General features: G+C 36.5%; 1 non-coding gene across 1 annotated transcript; it reads left to right on the top strand.

The window, feature by feature from the left end:
* The first annotated feature begins 8348 nt into the window (after window positions 1-8348).
* LOC127108593 (small nucleolar RNA R71) lies at window positions 8349-8455 on the top strand. Its single transcript, XR_007796119.1, has one exon. It is a non-coding gene; the product is annotated as a small nucleolar RNA R71 (small nucleolar RNA).
* Window positions 8456-19985: the final 11530 nt, after the last annotated feature.

Raw genomic sequence — 19985 nt, 5'->3', positions numbered from 1 at the left:
CCTAGCTGGTGAGGTGGCGTATAGTCTTGTAGGTCCTCCACACGCATTGTCAATGTTGCCATTTCATCGATCAAGTCAAACATGTTCTGTTCTGTTCTGAAAGCCTAGTCGTGGTGATCATGCTGCATTTGGAGAAGGATTTGCATCATTTCAGTTTACTGAGCTTCCATGTTTTGGATTGTAGGTTGCGTTGAGCGTCTAATTCGCTACGTCTCAGCAGTTCATCATAGATCTCATCAAGGGTGGTTCGTGCCACGTTTCTTTTTCTGGGTCTTTGGCTGGAGGATGTACCTGTAACATTCTCAGATGACATGTGTGTGGTGTGTGGGTCAGCAGCGGGAGCAGTTTGCTCCGGAATGTGATCCTCATCGGTGTCTCCGTCAGCAGCTACATTCTCAAGAATGTGCGCAGGGACTTGGTTAGGCATCAGATCATTAATATGACAATAATTTTTTGGGTTACACACATCTCTGTGATTTAGATTTGGGAGGATGAAATCTTGTAAGACATTATTTGCAATTATTAAATTAAATTTACCGTCTCCCCTTCGTTTTACTAATATCATGCCCTTTGCCATGTTTATGTCAATGGCATGACGCAGGAGCGGGGTTAGCTTGGAGAATTTTTCTTCGAGTCCTAGGACTCTGGCAATGGAGGTTATTAAACCTCCAAAAATAATCGGCTCTCTCTTCGCATTGACAATGGCCTGCATGTGAGATAGCATAAAAGGGACGGTATTCACCTTTTGTGGCAAAAATGTGGCGATTAAATAAAAGATTTCTTTCCGTTCACCTTGTTAGCATTTGCTCGGCCAAAAATGGTGGATGCCAATATTTGGCGGAAATATCGAACAGTCGGGTTGTGAATTAGAGTGACTCTGTTTCCCTCAAAATTATGGGTTACTGTACCGGTTATTACCCTCCAAAATGGTTGGAAGGCGCATTGCCAACCCTTAGTTTCTAGGACGTCACTTACTACGCCATCCCCATGGGGGAAATGTAGCAGGTCCGCTAGTTGGGAAAATGTAAGGGCATATTCGACGTTGAATAAACGAACCTGGACAGTCCCACTGGAGCAGTTTGTATTAGGTGTGGGACTAAAATTAACGAACTTAGAAATTCTAGTGTTAATTGAGCATAGACAGGGTCCTTAAGAGATAGGAAATAATTTAAATTTAAAGTGCCTAGCATATGTTTAACACTATCTAAAATTCCTAAGGTAAATAAACAAGGTTCATCGGCGTACCTTGTTGATTCGATCTTTCTTGCGCTTAGAGTTGTGTACGTATCTTCCTGTAACTCACCTGGCTCTCCGTTTTTGAACACTATTTCATATTCCCTCATCTGTGCCATGATGAATTTTACACTTCTTGTGTAATATGGTAGGAATAGAGCAAGAGAGAGAAGAATTATGCTTATGAGAGGTGTGGTTTGGTGAAGTTATGTTAGTGGTTTATATAGAGGTGACGGTGGTTGTAAATTTATTGATGAAATAAATTTCATTTACGGTATTCAATGCCTTGGTCAAAGAATTTTGAAAATGGTTGAAAAGGCTTTAAGGCATTGTCAAGCATGCAAGGGACAAAACAATTAAGTGATTTGATATGACAAATAGTAGCAGCGTGCATGTGAAAGGCTGGTGTAGTGGCTGGCGCCAATTTTCATGCTCGTGACAGGCGCCACTAGGGACTTGTGACGGGCGCCATAGTCCTCACATGGGCGCCACAGCTGTGTGTGGCAGGCGCCACATGCAGTGTGGTCTGCTCCCATGTGTGTGCCAGTTTATTGCTTTGACCATAATTTGCATTTGAATTTTAGTTTACCGGCATTGAATAATGGTTTAATAACTAGTTAGAAGAAAACCAACATAATATATATAGGTAGGTAGGAATGAGAAACCAACATAATATATAGGTAGTAAAATGACATTAAAACGCAAAATTGAAAAATAAAAGAATGGGGTAGACGGGAAAAGATGATACAATTCGTCTGCCGAAAATAAAAAGAAATGAAGTAATTTAATAAATTCCCAATGTGTAAAAACAAATAACAATAAAATTCCAAACAAGAAAATAAAATAAATGTCAGTGAATCGGTAATATTCTAATAAATTAGTCATTACGGCGACTACTGGTAGGAGGAGTGAACGAGTAGAAGTGCTGGTAAATGTGATCCAGGTTCTCTGTCACTACATCCATAAAGTTGTAGAATTCCAGGCGCATGGTGCTCAGCTCGCCTCTCAGATTGGCGACATCTGTTTGAACAGCTTCGATGGTAGCAGCGTGACCGGTGAGAGGTGCAACAGGTATAACTGGGGCGTGTGATTCAGCGTCAGAGAGATAATTGTCATAATGGTCGTAGATTTGGGGTGTCTCTAGAGGAGAAGGTGGTGCATCTAGTGTTCCATCCAAATCATAGAGCTAGTTGTTCCTATCATGTACACTCGTCCTATGGTCTGGCAGGGTAAACAGGTGTACTAGTTGGCTGTTAATTAGGAATTCAAACACATCCGGATCTAGGTTCCTAATGATGCCTGTGTTGACATAAAATCGGATGTTCATAGGTCGTATAACCCTGACGAGTGGGTATTTCAGTCCCATGGCATTTGCTATCATAGTTACTAAGCATCCCACTGATATTATCCCATGGTCTTCCTGTGCTATACAGTGCAAATTAGCTATCATGAATGTAGCGGCATTAACAGGTCGTGCCTGTGATACACAATACATTATAAAGAGTTCGTCTTTAGACACGAAGGTTCTGTTCTGTTCCTTTCCAAATAAGGTGTGAGCTAGGATCTTATGAAAGTAACGAATGGTAGGGTTATGGATATTCTCTGAATGTATAAGGTCCGGCTCGGGATGGTCGTTTCCTATGATGCTACCCCAAAAGAGATCTAATTGATGGTCTACAAGCCTGTCTTCCTGGGTAATGGTAAAGGTATCAGGACCATTAGGGTATCCTAGGAGTTCATCCATTTCTCTATGGGTGTAGCAGTAATCATTATTGGATAACCTAAAGGTGATGAGGCCTTTGTTAAATCACATACCATGGTTTGGCAGGTAAACTAGGGAGCTTAGGAATTCTAAAGTCAACCTACTGTAGGAACTAAATTTTCGTTTGATGGCAACGGTGTCCCAACCTAGTTGGTTAATTAGGAAAATAACATTGTCTCTTATACCTAATTTGGTCATGGTGCGTCTATCTGGGTATAAAGTTAGTGTTATTTCTCTATGAGCTAGAGCCTCAAAACTTCTCCTTTGAGCTCTGCCTCTGAAGACTATATTCATGTAATCTACTTGTTGCATTGTGATGGCCAATAGCTAGATAAAATCAAGTAGATAACAACATTAAGTTAGTAATGCTCAATAATAAAGAAAGGTACTGATTTACTTTATGAGAAATAAGAAAGAAAGAAAGAATGAAAAGTAAGCAGTAGTAATAATTATAAATTTGGATAATTAAATTAAATAGTTAAAGATAGAGTGTGGGTTGTCTCCCACCAAGCGCTTTGTTTATCGTCGTAAGCTCGACAGAAATAAGATAAATGTTATTCTTGTGAATGAGCGGAAAGCTCTGCAAGCTTTAGATTTGCAATGAAATAATTGTTGTCAATGTTGTGGTAATGTTTCAAACGTTGGTCGTTTACTATGAATGGTTCGCTCGTTTTTCCCTTTATCTCTATCGCTCCATTTGGAAAGATATTGGTAATTTTGAAGGGACCGGACCACCTAGAACGAAGTTTTCCGGGAAAGAGTCTGAGGCGGGAGTTAAGCAGAAGTACTTTGTCGACTTCCTTAAACTTTTTCCTTGATATGCGATTGTCATTCCATTTTTTAGTTCTTTATTTATAGATTTGGGCATTCTCATACGCATCTAGTCTAACTTCTTCTAGTTCATGGATATCTAATATTCTTTTTTCGCTTGCGGCAGTATAATTGAGATTAAGGGTCTTAATGGCCCAATATGCTTTATGTTCTAATTCTACCGGCAGATGACATGATTTTCCATAAACTAGCTTAAAAGGTGTGATTCTTATTGGGGTCTTATAAGCTGTCCTATATGCCCACAGGGCTTCGTGTAATTTTGAGGACCAATCTTTCCTAGATGTGGAAACCGTCTTTTCTAAGATTTATGTGATTTCTCGGTTTGAGAATTCTACTTGCCCACTCGTCTGTGGATGATAGGGTGTTGCTACGCGGTGTCGGACTCCATATTTCATTAATAGCTTTTCAAAAATCCTTGAAATGAAATGGGAGCCACCATCACTGATGACAAGTCTCGACACTCTGAATCTAGGGAATATTATAAGCTTAAAGAGTCTAATCACCACTCATGTGTCATTCGTTGGAGAGGCTATGGCCTCAATCCATTTTGATACGTAATCGACCGCACCAAGGATATACTTGTTACCAAAAGAAGATGGGAATGGTCCCATAAAATCGATTCCTCAAACATCGAAGATTTCTACTTCCAAAATGCCTTTGAGTGGCATTTTGTCGCGTCTAGATATGTTGCCAGTGTGTTGACACCAGTCGCAATTTGTGATCGCGATATGGATATCTTTCCACGGAGTGGGCCAAAAGAGGCCGGCTTGCAAGATCTTAGCGCAAGTCTTTGAGGTGCTTGCATGTCCTCCATAAGGAGCAGAATAACAGTGGGAGATTATGTTTTCTACCTCATCTTCGGGGACACATCGACGGAAAATGTCGTTGGCGCCTTTCTTGAAAAGCAGAGGCTCATCCCAATAGTAATATTTAAGATCGTGGAAGAATTTTTTTTCTTTTGTTGGTAAGTCAAGTATGGTGGAAGCACCCCAGCTGCTAAGTAGTTGACGAAGTCAGCGTACCATGGCAGTGTGGTTTTAGTGTAAATTGCTTACACTACCTCGTTTGTTTTGGGATCCTTATGGGTTAACTCATATTTAGCTGTATTGCTTTCCAGTTGGGCTATGAGTCTTTCGTACGGGAAATCATCGTTTATAGGAACTCGTTCAGGTTCAATACCTTCCATTATTGACAAGTGATCAACCATAACGTTTTTAGTGCCCCTTTTATCCTTGATTTCTAGGTCAAACTCTTGTAATAGTAAGATCCACCTTAGGAGTCTTGGTTTGATGTCCTTTTTGTTTAGCAGGTACCTAATTGCAGCATGGTCGGTATAGATAATTATCTTTTCTCCTACCAGGTAGGAACAAAATTTATCCAGAGCGAACACTACGGCTAAAAGTTCCTTTTTTGTGGTGGTGTAGTTCATCTGTGCAGGGTCTAGGGTTCTACTTGCATAGTATATTGCACGAGGTTTCTTATCCCTTCTTTTTCCTAAGACTCCACCTACAGCATAGTCACTAGCGTCACACATGATTTCAAAGGGTAATCTCCAATCGGGCGGTTGCATGATAGATGCGGTAATAAGAGTTGTTTTCAGTTGTTCAAAAGATGAATTCGGCGTCTTTCATCAATAAGCCAGTCAGAGGTTTTGTGATTTTTGAGAAATCTTTAATGAATCGCCAATAGAAATCGGCGTGTCCTAAGAAGCTTCGTATTTCTCTTACGGTTTTTGGAGGTTGAAGGTTTTCTATAACTTCTATTTTGGCCTTGTTGACTTCAATGCCCTTATCGGATATTATGTGTCAGAGTACGATCCCTTGTCGGACCATGAAATGGCATTTTTCCTAGTTTAGCGCGAGGTTCACTTTTACGCATCTTTTAAGTATCATTTTAAGATTCGATAAATAGCCTTCAAAGCTCATACCACATATAGAGAAACCGTCCATGAAGACTTCCATGATGTCATCTATAAAGTCAACGAAAATTGACATCATGCATCGTTGGAATGTTGTGGGAGCGTTACACAGTCCGAATGGCATTCATTGGTAGGAGAATGTACCATAGGTACATGTGAAGGTCATTTTCTCTTGGTCGTCAGGATGAATAGGAATTTTGAAAAATCCCGAATAACCGTCTAAGTAGCAGAAGAATGCTTAGCCAATCGTTCAAGCATTTGATCGATAAATGGTAAAGGAAAATGATCCTTTCGAGTGGATTTGTTTAATTTTCTATAATCAATACACATTCTACTTCCAGTAACCACTCTTTGTGCTATAGATTCTCCTTTTTCATTATTAACAACTGTGACGCCTCCCTTCTTCGGTGCGACATGTACTGGGCTAACCCATTGACTATCGGATATTAGGTAGATAATACCTTCTTCTGACAGCTTTTGCACTTCTTTCTTTACTACATCACTCATAATGAGATTTATCCTTCTTTGGTGTTCTCTAGAGGTCTTACTGTCTTCCTCTAGCATTATGCGATGCATGCATATGGAAGGGCTTATTCCTTTTAGATCTGAGATATTGTAGCCTAAAGCAGTTGGATATTTTCTCAAAATGTATAGGAGCTTTTCGGTCTCTATCTGCCCTAAGTCTGCATTGACTATTACAGGTTGCTCAAGTTCAGTGTCTAGGAATTCATAATTTAGATTTTTGGGTAGCATCTTAAGTTCTAGGGCTGGTTTCTTTGGGCAAGGCATATGATCGGGCGTTAGTGCTAAGCATTCACTTAGGTTGTCATCTTGGTATTCCTTACTCCAATTTTCATCTTCAAAAGTAGGAGGTCTTGGAATTTTCAGTATTTCGGAGTATGATGTTTGTTCATTCTCCATTTCTCTTATACGAGGATGATATCTAGTAGACAACAAGTATCGTCTATAGCTGGTGCCTTTAGGAATTATGTTACAATGAATTCGACTTTTTCCTCACCAACTTCGAAGATTAGCTTGCCTTTCTTAACATCTATAATAGCTCCGGATGTAGCTAGGAATGGTCTTCCTAATATGATAGGGATGTTGGAATCCTCTTTTATATCCATGATTATAAAATCAGTAGGAATATAGAATTTTCCTATGCGTACCGGAATGTTTTCTAACATACCTAGGGGAAATCTAACAGAATGATCCGCAAGTTGAACAAACATCCTCGTAGGTCTTAGTTCTCCCATTTTTAGCCTTTCGCAGATGGACAAGGGCATTAAGCTAATATTGGCTCCTAAGTCGCATAGTGCTTTGTCTATGACAAACTTTCCGATTACACAGGGTATGGAGAAACTACCCGGGTCTTTCAGCTTAGGAGGCATATTGTTTTGTATTATGGCGTTACACTCAGCAGTAAGTGTAACGGTTTCGTTATTCTCCATCTTCTTCTTGTTAGATAAGATTTCTTTGAGAAACTTAGCATATGAGGGCATTTGAGTGATGGCTTCTATAAAGGGTATTGTGATATTCAATTGTTTTAGAAGCTCTACAATTTTTTTAAATTGCCCTACATTTTGAGATTTTACAAGTCTTTGAGGATAAGGGATAGGGGGTTTATACAGTGGTGGAGGCACATAAGGTTCTTCTTTCTCTACGGCCTCCTCATTTTTATCTTCCTCTTAATCGTCTTCCTTCTCAGTTTCCTTACCAAGGTCTTGGTGCATGGATGGGTTTTGAATTCTAGGGTCGGTCGATCTGTCTAGTTCTGTCCCACTTCTTAGTATAATAGCATTTGCTTGACCTTTCATGTTTGGTTGCGGCTGTCCATGAAATGTTCCTGCAGGAGCAGCAGTAGGTGCTTATTGTTGAGCCACTTGCGGAATTTGTGTTTCCAACATTTTGTTCTTGGTGGCTAACGCGTCTACCTTGTTTGCTAATTGCTTTATTTTCTCACTAGTGTGTATGTTTTGATTTAGGAAATCCTTATTTGTTTGGGCTTGGGTAGCTATGAAGTTTTCCATCATTATTTCTAGGTTTGATTTCCTAGGAGCATTTTGAGTATTTGTGGCAGCTCTATGATATCCTGGTGGTACAGCAGGTGCTTGGTTAGGTGCATACAACACATTATTGTTTTTGTACGAAAATTTAGGATGGTTCTTCCAACCTGGGTTATAGGTGTTTGAGTAAGGGTTTCCTTGAGTATAGTTCACCTGTTATGTGGATGTTCCTGACAAGAGTTGACATTCTGGGGCAGCATGCCCTGGAACTCCACATATCTCGCAGTTTGGTGCTACGGCAGCCACGGTGGTTGCGGGTGTTATGGTTAAATTGTCTATCTTTTGAGTAAGAGCATCTACCTTGGCGTTGACATGGTCAAGACTGCTTAATTCGTACATGCCGCCTTTCGTTGGAGGTTTCTCTACGGAGGTTATTTCGCTTCCCCACATGTAATGATTCTGGGCCATACTTTCGATAAGTTGATATGCCTCATTGTAGGGTTTATCCATCAGTGCGCCACCTGCAGCGGCGTCTATTGTCAATCTTATGTTGTACAAGAGACCGTTGTAAAAGGTATGGATGATCAACCATTCTTTTATACCATGATGTGGAAAAAGACTCATCATGTCTTTATATCTCTCCCAAGCTTCAAAAAGTGATTCATTATCTTTTTGTTTAAACCAGTTTATTTGGGCTCTTAGCATAGCCGTCTTACTAGGTGGGAAATATCAGGCTAAGAAAATTGTCTTCAACTCGTTCCACGTAGTGATAGAGTTGGATGGTAGAGACTGGAGCCAAGCTCTAGCTCTAGCTCTTAATGAGAACGGAAAAAGACGTAGTCTTATAGCTTCTGCGCTAACACCATTTTCTTTCACTGTGTCTGCGTATTGCAAAAACACTGACAAATGTAGGTTCGGGTCCTCCGTGGGACTACCTGAAAATTGGTTTTGCGGTACGGCTGACAGCAACTATGGTTTTAACTCAAAATTATTTGCCTGGATGGCAGGGGCAACGATGTTGTTATGTGGTTCATCCTGCGAAGGGATTGCATAGTACTTAAGAGGACGGTTTTGCACTCCTTCGACCATCTCTGGTTGAATAATTGGTTCAGGAATACAGATATTAAGGTCGGGAAGATTTAGCTTGATACGATGTTCTCGTATCAAATCTCGAATCCGGTGTTCTAATCTCAGATAACTCTCAGGTTCATCGAACGGTAGCTTTAACTTCTTGCCTTGAGAGCGAGTACTTGGCATACACTCGACAAATGTAGAAAGGGAAAAAGAATTGTTTGCCTTAGTCTATAATGGGCAACACTGGAGTTACGATATCGATTAAATTAGTCCCCGACAACGATGCCAAAAACTTGATCGCGACTTAGTAAGTTTATGGGAATCGTGACTGCAAGTGCACAGTCCTATCGCATAGTTTTAAAGATTATCGAACCCACAAGGACTAATAATCGAACGTATTGTTATCTAATATTACTATGTAAATCTAAGGCTGCTCATCGTTCTAAGATTGGAGGGATGAAGAGAGATAACTATAGCGTAAATAGAATATTAATAAGGATATGCGATGAAGGGATATCGGTATGTAACGCATCAAACTTTGGGGATTCGATAAATATTTGGTGTAATCTTATTGGTCAAAATATTCTTCAGTAGAAATTATTTATGAAAGGACTTAGTCTCACACTCTCGTTTTTATTGACTCTGACCATACTCCTAAACCAGAATGCTTGGCTCTCGCGGTCTCACTTTGAATTTAAAAGTAATTTTTGAATATGAATAAAGTCTAATTAATCCTAAAGCGCTCTCGTTGTGTTTAGGATTAATGCCTAGTTTCAGCTATCTGGTTAAAATCTGAAACTCTCGTTCTTGTTGACCGTAACCTTAGTTTGTTTTGTACTCTCGTACGTAAAATAGTTTGAATAAAATAAGAAACTTAAATCGGAAAAATAAGTTTTATAAAAATCAACAGCGACCATCTACGAATCCCATCGTTTCGAAGGATTTTACATACCGACACCTAAGGGTTTAGCCGGACATGGATCTGGTAACAGACATGGTATTCGAAAAATCAAACATGCAATAAGACATAAATAAATAAAATAGCTATCAAAATAAAACATGGATTATGAATTGAGAACTTGAACTGAATCTTGATTCTTCAAATAAAATAATATCGGCAGGCTTTAACAATGAGTAACCGTTACAATTGAATTCAAATGCGTAAAAATAAATTGCAATAGTTCCCGATGTGGAGAAACTATCACTGTTACAAAGTAGGAAAAACTGCCTAGGAAACTAAAAGAAATACTATCTGACTAAAAAATTAATCGTCGATTGAAAGCTGGAAGAAGAGAGAGACAGGTTGAAAAAAACTAAACTCCTTTATATATTTTTCACTCCCCTAAATTGTAGCCAAAGGTGAGTGGATTCGTGGCTAAAATCATGGAGAAATAGTAGGGAAGACTAGGTTGTGGCGGTTGCCACAACCCTAGTCTTTGACTCCGTGGCGAGCGCCACAATTTTAGGGTTGAGCGCCATAAACTCTTCATGCTTGGTGGCGGGCGCCACCGCCCTCTTTGGTTCATGTGGCGGCCGCCACACATATAGGTGATGAGCGCCACAAGCCCATTTAATGTGGTGGCCCATTATCTCTATTTTTCTCCATTTTCTTCTATTTTTCTTTCCTTTTTGCTATTTTCCACTTTGCTTGCTAGTAAACCTTTTATTCAATAAACACCTGCAATAAACATAAAATACTGCGTAATAATAAGTGTTAATCAAGTAAAAAACAATGCATATGAAGTGATTACTCGAAAGTTAGAACAAGGGTTTGGGAGGAAATCACCATAGCCAAAGCTTAAAATTGCTCCTGGAAATTCAAGGTAGGGGGATTACTCGAAATATGGTGTTAATTGCATGATGGGTAGGGAGAAGTCCCTAATATCTATTAGGTTTTCCCTATTTTCTTTTATTATTGAATGTTTGATGATATGGATGAAACTATTATGATAACATGAAGTGATTGTTGTAATTACTCTAAATTTAGTGTGCTAATTTATCATGAAAATTAGATGTTTATATTTATAAAGTGGCATGAGTTATGTTCATATGGTTGGAATGAATTAGATGAGTAAAGTGTTAAAAGTTGTGATTAATTGATGAAAGTATGTGTTGATCGATAGATATATGATGTTTTAATGATATCATGTTATTTCTCTGATGTTAATGATCGATTGAAGGGTACGAGGAGGAAAAGCGAGTTCTTAACTGAACTCCGTATCAGAATGTGAATTCTGCTTTTATAACACAGGTGACGGGTATCACCTGCATGATGACCTGGTCTTCATGCGTCAATGGTCTAACGGGGAGACCATTATGGTCTCTAGGAAAATATTGTGCCTTGTCGGTCATCACAGGGGTGACAGTTGGAGGAAAAGGGTGATGACACACGTCACCTAGGTGTCGAACGGCCCATCATCGTGTCAATGTATGCATTTTTACCTGCTGAGTATGATTTTTGGTGTGGTTGTTTGTGCGTCAATGTCTGCCTATTGTTTGGTGTGTTTTGATGAATTTGTTGATTAATTGGACTATTTAATGAATCTAATGATGTTAAATTGTGTTGATGATGAGATAATTATGTGATGAACATATAATTGGGATTGTGGTGAGTAGTTCAACTGTGGGGACTACTTTGATGGATTTATTTACAGTTAGATGTGGAACTGTAAATCTATTGTTGAGTTGTTGTAGTTGTGCATTATATTGTACATGCATCATATGTTGTCTATGTTGTGAACTTGGACGAGTTACAAGTTTAGATGTTGGGACTAGTGATTTGTCCAAGGCTCATATGAGGGGGCTCGGGGTTTAGATGTTGGGACACGATTCATATGAAGAACGTCCGTTGAGTTGGTACCATATGCATGAGTTGAGCCGTTGTTGCATTGCATTACATAAAGGTTGTGAAATAAGTTTTTGTGGGTGTTGTTAATTAGTTGTTGTATTTATTTATGTGATTGAAATGTATGAAAGTTGGTGTTTTTCCTTTAGGCTACCCTTGCATTCTTTTGCACCACTATATATTTTGGGCGTATTCTCACCTCTTTGTTTTATCGTGGTGTTTTGTGCTCCTTCTTGGAGTACAAAAAAACACGTAGATGAGTAGTTTCCTTAGAGATTAAGGATGGAGTTGAGGATATTATTCCTTGCCATCTTTATGGATTTTAGATTATCGTTGCTCTAATCTACAAGATTGGGCGAGCGGAGGATATGTTTTGTTTCATTCTGAGTTATTGTTGCGAGATTAAATGTCATAAATCCTGGTTTTTAGTTGCTTTGATGTTGAAGGCATATTGCCCTGTTTGAGTTTAAATATTTTTTTTAAAAGTTATATTTAAACTTATTGGACTTGTGGTTGTGTTTAATGATTAATTTCGCTGCGATGTGCCTAAGTAAAGAGGACACTTTCGTTGCATGTTTCTTCTAATAATTGTTTACTAGTGTGCAGAAATATGGTTGGAGGATGAAACAACCAATACATTGTTGATGCTTTCGAGACGGTGGCTCAGGCGCTGCAGGGTCAGCAGAATCAGACTGACGATGAATTATGTTGATTGGGGAAGTTTCAGAGAAACAATCTGCCGACCTTCAAGGGAAGATATGATCCAGAAGGTGCACAAGCATGGCTCAGAGAGATTGAGAATACTTTTTGTGTCATGGCTTGAAATGAGGACCAAAAGGTGTTGTTTGTCACACATATGTTATCGGAGGAGGCCGAAGACTGGTGGGACAACATGCATCAGAGAATGGAAGATGAATGTACTGAGGTTACTTGGGTTGTATTCAGAAATAATTTTTTAGAGAAGTACTTTCCAGAGCACGTACGCAGTAAGAAAGAGATTGAGTTCCTTGGATTAAAACAATGGAATTCGACAGTTGTTGAGTATGCTGCTAAGTTCGAAGAGCTGGTCAAACTTTATCCACACTATAATAGGGTGGCAACTAAAGGGTCAAAGTGTATCAAGTTCGAGAGCGGCTTACGACCTGAGATCAAGCAAGGTATGGGGTATCAAGAGATTCGTCGATTTTATGTGCTAGTAAATAAATGCAAAATATATGATGAGGATATCAGAGTCTGATTTGCCCACTATAAAATTCTTAGTGAGAAGAAAGGGAATGATTAGAATCATGGGAAATCTTATGGGAATCCAATTGATAAGGGAAAGCAGAGGGCTGATCAGAAGTATGCAGGTGGGAAAGAGAGAATTTTTCTTGAACCTCCATTCTTTCTGCATTTAATTAGTATCTTAATCATCACCAGTTTGCATGGAAACTACATTGATTCAAAATCAAGAGTTTAAAGTGTTCTTGAACCTCCATAAGCAAAAGTGATTAAATACGAATTAATTTTGGTTTATTTAATTTTTCTTTGCATTATGATTCTTTGTGCACTTAATTAGTATTTTAATCATCACTATTTTGCATGAAAACTCCATTGATTCAAAATCAAGAGTTTAAAGTGTTCTTAAAACCTCTTGGAGCAAAACTGATAAAATGTGATTAGTTTTCATTTTTTCGTGGCTTATTTTTTAATTTTGAGTTTTCCATGATTTTCGTGAAATCGAATAGATGAATTTTTATTATTTATTTGCTTAATTTAATAAAAAATTGAGCAAGTTACGGCCAAAATAGTGATGGATGTTGTTATTTTTCTTGAACAAACCCAGAATTAATTTAAGCCCTTGAATCAATCCACCTTTTGCTGACTGGTCAATGCTGATTGTGAGTGAGTAGTGGAATTGGGTTGGGCTTTGAGGCCATTTTTCTATCTTATTTTTTATTTTTTTGCTGGCATCTCCTCTTTACTACTACTTTCACTCCACTTTTCTTTTATTTTTTTATTTTTATTTTTTATTTATTATTTTTTTTTGTTAATTATTTTTAAGTTAATAAAATAATTAAGGAATACATAAATAATAATTGAATAAATATTTTTTCATAATTAAAAATACCTTGATTTTATTTATTTTTATCATTATTAATTTTATTTGTTTATTTCTTTAATTGTTGCAGTTAATTAAATAAATAAATACTTATAATAATAAATATAGATAAATCATTAAATAATATTTTCAAATACTATTAAAATCATTGGTCCAATGCCAAGTGGATTTTTAAAATTCCTTGATTTTATTTATTTTATTATTATTTGTTTTTATTTGTTTATTTTTTTAAATGTTACAATTAATTAAAAAATAGATAATAATAATAATAATAGATATAGATAAATAGTTAAGGGAATATTTTCAAACACATCAAAATCATTGGTTCAACGTCAAGTGAATTTTTCAAACTCTTTTCCCTCGATTAATTTCGTATCGATGCGAATTAAATCTTTCCCGTTTAAGCGTAATATTAAAATATTTTTCTTAACAAACACGAAAGAAAAGGACCATTGGAGTCTTGCATTCCTTGAGTCCTAGAATGATCGGTCCTGAGACACACGTTTTACGAGAGTCGTTTGTTCATCCTTTCGCTTCTCAAACACCTAATACAAACTTGGACAAAAAGAAGGATTGTTGGAGTCTAGCATTTAAGTGGAACCTTTATGAAAAGAAAGCACATGTCTCGTTCATGTTGAATGCTCATTGTCCATCAAACAAGTTTCATAAATTCATTGAATGAAAAAGTATTATTGGAGTCTGGCATTCTAGTGATCTCCGAGTAATTGGTCCCGAGGCCCACGTCTCGTTCTAACCAAGCATTCGTCATTCGCCTAAAATTAATTTCAACACATTCAAAATCTTTTATCTTTTGGCTTTCAATTCAAAACCTTTTCAAAAACAAAATATGTTTCGTCCATTCCGTGGGCGTGTAATACGTTTCCCAAAGGATCATATTTTTTGAGGTATATCAATGGTCTCCATGCAAGCGTTGAGCCTTGCCGATCGTCACATGGGTGATGGTTGGGGGAAGGGCGATGATCGACGTCACCTAGGTGACAGTCTGTCTGTCATCGTGTCAGTGGATGCGTTTTGGCCTGTTGAGTTGGATTTTTGGTGTGATTTGGTCGGGTGGTCGATGTTTGCATGTTGTTTGGTGTGTTTTGATGAATTTTGGTTTATTAATTGGATTGTTTGATTAATCTAATGATGTTGAATTGTATTGATGATGAGATAATCATGTGATGAAAATATAATTGAGATTATGGTGAATAGTTCAGTTGTTGGGACTACTTTGATGTTGTTATTTACAGTTAGATGTGGAACAATAAATACGTTGTTAAGTTATTGTTATTATGCATTATATTGTACATGCATCATATGTTGCCGTTGTCGTGAAAGAGGCGAATCACAAGTTCAAATGTTGGGACTAATGATTTTTCTGGAGCTCAGATGAGGAGGGGGGTCAAGGTTCAAATATTGGGACCTGACTCGTATGAAGAATCTTTGTTGAGTTAGTCCACATGCATGAGTTGATTCGTTGTTGCATTGCATTACATAAAGATTATGCATATGAGTTGTTTTGGGTGTTGTTGACTAGTTGTTGTATTGATTTATGTAATTGAAATATATGAAAATTGATGGTTTCCTTTAGGCTACCCTTGCATTCTTTTATACCACTATATATTTTGGGCATATTCCCACCTCTTTATTTTGTCGTGGTGTTCTGTGCTCCTTCTTGGGGTACATACAAGCAGGTAGATTAGTATTTTCCTTAGAGTTGAAAGATGGAATGGAGACTATTTTTCCTTTCCATTTTTATGCATTTTAGGTTATCGTTGCTCTGATCTGTAACACTGTGCAGACGAACGTTATGTTTTGTTTCATTCTGAGTTATTGTTAGAAGATTAAATGTTATAACTCCTGGTTTTGAATTGCTTTCATGTTGAAGGCATATTGCCCTTATTGAGTTTAAATTTAAATAAAAATTATATTTGAACTTATTTGATTTGTGTTTGTGTTTAATGATGACTTCCGATGGGAGGAGCCTAGGTAAATGCGAGCATGTGATGACAGGTGTTTTGAATTAAATATTTAATTTTAATAAGTGTTATAAAGAAAGTTGAATGTGGAGATTGTGTGACATTTTATGTAAAATAGTTATTTATAATTGATTTATTTCGTATATTTTGAGTGGGGATTTTATGTTGTTATAATTTGTCTCATGAAAAATTGTCTAAGACGTCTTATGATTTTTTTTTTTTTGACATTTGTCACTTTTCTAAACATAAATAGCTACCCTATAATTCTAATTTTTCTAAAGTCATTCAAAGATTTGAAGTGATACATATTGATATGTTGGTTCCCTTATCAACATCTTTTGTTCATGGCCATAAGTAATTTTTAAATTTCTTAGATGATTTTAGCAGGTATGTTTGTATAACTGTCCGTAAATCAAAAGCAGAAGTTTCCACTCACATTCAAAATTTTATCAGTCTCATGAAAAATCAATTTTAGAGAAGTCTCAAATATATAACAGAATTGATAATGGCCCTGAGTTCCTAACCCCCCAATTCTATACATCTAAAGAAATCAGACATAAAAAATTTTGTGTAGAAAAACCTCAAAAAAATGGAAGAGTTTAGGAAAATTTCAACACCTTAATATAGGATAATATAGGAAGACCCTTACTATATTAATCTAAACGTCCAAAACATTTTTGGATCTCTTTTCTATGCTTCTACCTTAAGAAAATCATTTTTAGGTTATGTTGTTAGTTTCAAAGGTTTTGTTATGTTAGACCTTAACACATAAGGAGTTTTAATTTTAAGAAATGATACCTTATCATGTTCAAACACCATTTGCCACACATTACTTAGAATATTTCAATAACTTGAATAACAAGTTAGAATTTACTTCACATAATTCTCATGATAATTAACCACAAACCCTTGAACCTATCCACATTATTCATGTCATAAACCCTACACATGATACTAACCAATCCATTTCTATCATAGAATCCACTCATGATGAAATCCAATCACCTGTCATAGATTTCATTGCTAATCGGGTATCATCGAGGGTGGACATCAACCATCATATCTTAAAGACTATGCATGTGTTTCTTTGATGATTGGCGAATGAATAAAAGCACTTATACAGATTCTGTTTTGACTTTAATTCTGAACTTCAAGATTCCTAATAGCTTACAATCTTGAGGAATTTAGCTGTGCCTCACGCCTCAAACTAAATGTTAACAAACAAGTTCATATACTCTTTCTCTTCTGGTGTTTCTAGTCTAATTTCATATACTTTTTGTATGAAGATTGTAGATTAAGATCTTTAGTTTTGAATTCTATTTTCATAGCCATAGACACCTTTAAAGAACTCTAGTTATCATTAGATGCATACAGCAAATAACACATATACAAGAGTTGTAAGACTTAGGCATAGATGAGAAAGGCTATTGTACAAATGAAAGAAATCAAAGAGAAAAACACACAACCAGTTGATTTTATGGATCCAACCTTGTTGATCACTTTGTCTTCTGCAAAATCATCATCAAACTATCACTAAACTATTACATATTTTCCTCATAATATAAAAACAAATGGAAGAAAAAAGAAAAAAAGAAGATTTTTTATGCATATGAAAGATCAAGGAGCTTACTGCATTCTTTTGGATGACACAAACAGTTCAAGCCAGCATTACAGCTACCATTAGGCTCTTGACACCCTTTGCAAATCTCTGGTACATGAGTTGGAATGTTAACAGATATCCTTAATAGAGAAGGGATAGAAGAGTTTGAAGTCAAGAAAGGTTGTTGAGTTTTGATATTTGTGTGATTATGATGAGGTATAGAAGAACCTAATATGAAATTGAGTAGGAGTAAGAATTGAAGAAGATGGATTTTCTTGAGTGGCTTCATGTTCATCCTTTTTTTTTCTTTAATATCAAAGAAAAATTGTTTGTTCAATTGTTTGAATACTATAGTGTTTCTTTTCTTGATGATACTAGATAGTAGATAGGAAAGTACATTCCCAAGACTATTTTAAAAAACCAAACCAATTTGGTATTTGAACGGGTTGAATGAGAAACCGGGTGGTTCATTGGTTGGTTTGATTTTAATGTAAAAACCAAACCAACCTGATTGATTGAACAAGTTGAATCATAAACCGGATGGTTCGTTGGTTGGTTTGATCTTAATGTAAAAATCAAACCAACATGGTCAGTTGGACGGGTTGAATAAGAAACCAACGGGTTTTTTGGTTGGTTTGATTTTAATGTAAAAACCAAACTAGCTAGTTGGTTGAACGGGTTGAATCAAGAATCAGCTGGTTAGTTGGTTGTACGGGTTGAATCAAGAACCAGCTGGTTAGTTGGTTGGTTTGATCTTAATTACATTGTAGTATATGATTGAATCAAGATGAATTTCAATTCAATTACAATTAGGTCAACGGATTTTCATTTCTTATTCATATATTTATCATCTTATTCAACTATAGATTAACCAGTTGAATTAAATGACAAATGAATCGGGTTTTTCACTGGTTCGATCTCCGAACCAACTTTTTAAACTTTGCTCAAGACATAGAGAAACACTACAATCAAATTAGGTCCCATGATTTGATTAATGAGTTTCCTTTTTTCCACCTTTTTCAGGTCACTAGAAAAAGGCCATACTACTTTGAGTCTGAGGTATCTTGGTGAAGAACTTTTGAGGCCATCTTTCATTAAAGTATTTTAACTTATTTCCAATTTGTCATCGAGTTTTGCATGGTTTAATGTCTTTCACAATTGATAATCATTTACTGCCATCCTAAAGTTCGCTTTTGTGTTTAGGCTTTATTAAACAAAGCAAAAGATGTTATTCATGCGCAGCTAAGGAAGACCCTTGTCAATAGTTCTTTACTTTAACTTTGAATTGTAAAATATACTATCCCTATGACAATCTTTGTGTTGTTTGTGAATTTCTTATAATATTTTGGATATTGGAGGCGTATTAAGTATTAACATGGTGGAAGAAATTGGGTGACAATTACACCCTCTTGAGATAAACATAATTGAATATTTATGTTAGGAGTCTTTTTCATACAAACGTTTATGTATATAGTATTTTATAACAAAGAGTATAATCAAATTAAATTATTTTTATATAAGTTTTAAATTGTTTTATAAGTTATTTTTGTAGATCTTGTGGAAATAAGTTAAATTAAGTTTATGGATATGTTCTGGTCCAATCAAAAAGTCTAATTACTTAATTATTGTTAATTATTCTTGAGAATAACAACAAGTGTCAGTTGGAAATGTTGAGAAATAAAGTGTGAGAAGTTTCACATTGATTAGAAAAGTGGAGACTTGAACATTTATAAATGAGAGAATCCACACATTTTTTACCTTAAGATTTTAGATTATTATGTGGAGTGTCTCTCACAAAGTGTGTTACTCATAAAGAAAAAAATTCCAAGAAGATTGAAAATGTTTCCTCATGTTGAACCCCAAATAAATGTGCCAACAATTATAGACTAAAAAAGAATTTTCTAAAACTTCAATGTATGAAGAGTTTACGAATCTGTCATAGTCTTTCCTTAGAGTGACACCTGAACTGAGAAAATCATTAGAGCAGGATAATCATTTCTTGTAATGAATAATCTTCTGACATATGTCCTCCATTTTGGGTAGCAGCCTAACATAAAAGGTTTTACGTCCCTAAAACCCTATAATCTCGCTATAAAAGGTCAATCAAAGTGTCGCATCTAGGTACTCGTTTTCTAACCCTAAAATACCTCTTGCCTTCGACAAGCATTGACTTAGACATCAAAGTGTTTAGAGGTACCACTCCCATATCCCCTTGGACGTCGACGCGAGACGAGAAGACCAAGACACTACTCGCTTACTGGAATTCACCTTTAGATCTACGTCCACCATCACACTTGTGAGCATCTATTCTCTTTGCAAAATCATTTGGATTGTCTGTGAGAATTGTTTGTCGATATTTTCACCACATCAATAATTAACATCACCATGGTGAACAAAGGAAAGAGAATGTGTCGGTGTATAATGGCCTCGTCGTTGTTAGAATTAATTCATTTTCAAAAACTTGTAGATAAAGTTTGTTAGAGAGTATTTTAGTATTTTCTCTTAAGTCCCACTTGTATTTAAGAAAGTGAATTGTGTGAACATTTATCATCAATCCTTTTATAGTCAGTGTAGTAGGGTGTGTGGGTGTGTGTGTGTTTGTGTGTGTGCGCGTGCGCAACCATTTGTAACTG

The sequence above is a fragment of the Lathyrus oleraceus genome, chromosome 7, assembly GCF_024323335.1.
Source record: "Lathyrus oleraceus cultivar Zhongwan6 chromosome 7, CAAS_Psat_ZW6_1.0, whole genome shotgun sequence".
Lineage (NCBI taxonomy): Eukaryota > Viridiplantae > Streptophyta > Magnoliopsida > Fabales > Fabaceae > Lathyrus > Lathyrus oleraceus.
This window is presented reverse-complemented; position numbering and strand designations above follow the sequence as displayed.